This window comes from Oryx dammah, unplaced genomic scaffold, assembly GCF_014754425.2.
Source record: "Oryx dammah isolate SB20612 unplaced genomic scaffold, SCBI_Odam_1.1 HiC_scaffold_29, whole genome shotgun sequence".
NCBI lineage: Eukaryota > Metazoa > Chordata > Mammalia > Artiodactyla > Bovidae > Oryx > Oryx dammah.
This window is the reverse complement of record NW_024070213.1, coordinates 70,972,738-70,975,110: the sequence shown is the minus strand read 5'-3', so window position 1 is coordinate 70,975,110 and position 2,373 is coordinate 70,972,738. Positions and strand designations below refer to the sequence as shown.

Genomic DNA, 2,373 nt, shown 5'->3' with positions numbered 1-2,373 from the left:
CCCCGCTTCTGTTGGCTAGATGCAGATAATAACAATGAGGACTGACTGACAGAATGATGGAACGACAAGATAGAGGAGCTGCCTGCTGATCAGGAATCCTGTGTATTGATATATGAGCAAGAAATTAACTTTTGTGGTATTTAAATCACTTTCAAGTTTTAAGTCTATTTCTTACGGTACCTAGTGTTACTCCAACTAATACAGAAATTAGAATAATTACTGGATTTGTTTGGCCTCACCACAAGGCTTGTAGGATTTTATTTCCTCAAGCAGGGATTGAACCTGGGCCTCAGGAGTGAAAGTGCTGAGTCCTAACCACTGGACTACCAGGGAATTCCTGGATTCTTTATTGTTAGGAGCATTAAATGAGGTAAAGCACTTAATACAGTCCTGGAATATTTTGATGATTAATTTTATGTGTCAACTTGACTGGGTCACTGGGTGCCTAGATATTTGGTCAAATATTTTTCTGGGTGTGTCTCTGAGGTTGTTTTTGATGTGATTAACATTTGAATCAATAGGCTGAGTAAAACAGATTGTCTTCCCTACAGTGACTGGGCCTCATCAAATCAGTTGAAGGCTTAAGTAGGAAAAAAAGACTGACCCTCCCAGGAGCATGAGGGAACTCCTACTGCCTGACTGCATACGCTGGGGCATTGATCTCTTCCTGCCTTTGGACTTAAACACCAGCTCTTCTCAGATCTCTATCCTGTCAGCCTTTGGACTAGAATTTACACCATCAACTCTCCTGGTGCAGACCCTCAGGCTTGGGCTGCAATTGTGCCAGTGGCTGTCCTGGATGTCTAATTTGCTGACTGCAGATATTGGGACTTCCCAGTCTGCAGAGTCATATAAGCCAATTTCTTGTAATAAATTTCTTTCTATACACATACCTCCTGTTGGTTCTGTTTCTCTGGAGAACCTTGAGTAATACACATATATTAATTCTGCAATAAATATATTGATGCATTCATTCTATTTCTTAGTACAGCAATTAAATCCTATTTTCTCGTCTGCTACTTCACATCTGCTTGCTTTTATTTCTCATTCATATGGCAGAGGATATTTGCTTCATTCTGGCCTCTTTAAAGGGATCTTTGTTGCCCAAAGTAAGAATGCACTAAAGGCTTATAAAAGCTAGCCTTGGTTATTAGCTACGGTCTCTGGAAATCATCCAGAACATATCTCGGTGTATTTTATTCCCATGCATCAATCTTTGTCATCTTCCATCATATAATAACCTTCACTGGGCAATCTACTGCCTCGATCCAGATTTTTACTTCAGAATCTGATCTTGCATACTGAAGAATATGCATCCCCCTTCTTGTGCTCCTGCACCACGCACCCACTACTGGGCCCTGTCCACTATCCCCATCCCACTTCCCATATCTCTTCGGAGTCCAGAATCTCTTCAGAAAAAAAGATTTTTGCACTCAGTTGATTTAAAAGTGGCTCCCTAGTATATTTAGTACAAGACTGATATGTCCAATAGAATCAAGGACATCGTGTAGCCTCATGGATCATGCTCTTATCCAGGAAACTTTGAAACTTGACCAAATGACTTTACTATGTAAACAAATAATTGTTACCTACCCCCATGTTGGAAGCTGCAGGTTGGAAAACCTATCAAGGTGTCAAAAAACAAATGGAGTCACTTGTGTGCTGTGTGCTCAGTCCCTTCACCCGTTTCCAGCTCCGTGCGACCCCATGGACTGTATGTAGCCTCCCAGGCTCCTCTGTCCAAGGGGTAATCCAGTCAAGAATACTGAAGTGGGTTGCCATGCCCCTCCTCCAGGGGATCTTCCCCCTGGGGATCAAACCTGTATCTCCTGTGTCTCCTACACTGTAGGTGGATTCTTTCCCTACTGAGCCACCGAGGAAGCCCCTTGGAGTCCTTTATCCATTAACAAAATTCCCCTTTATCTCTACCCTCTCCAGTTTAAAGATGTTAGCAACTTGAAGGCAGGAATCTTGGCTTGTTTGCTGATGTTTTCTCAGTCCCAGAAAAGCTTTTAGCACATAAACATTTGTTAAATTAGTAACTACAGACCCTTGCACCTCATATCCTTTTCTTCACCTGGAAATTTGGCCACCAGCACTACTTATACCTTCATTAAGTCTCCATTTCACTTCTGCCTCATTCACTAAAAGTCATCTAAAGTGAAAAAAAATGAAAGTGAAGTTGCTCAGTTGTGTCTGACTCTTAGCGACCCCATGGACTGTAGCCTACCAGGCTCCTCCGTTCATGGGATTTTCCAGGCAAGAGTACTGGAATGGATTGCTATTTCCTTCTCCAAGGGATCTTCTTGACCCAGGGATCGAACCCGGGTCTCCTGCATTGTAGACAGACGCTTTACCGTCTGAAGTTGGCAA

General features: G+C 42.6%; 1 non-coding gene across 1 annotated transcript; it reads right to left on the bottom strand.

The window, feature by feature from the left end:
• Positions 1-261: 261 nt before the first annotated feature.
• Positions 262-333, bottom strand: TRNAE-UUC. Its single transcript has one exon. It is a non-coding gene; the product is annotated as a tRNA-Glu (tRNA).
• Positions 334-2,373: the final 2,040 nt, after the last annotated feature.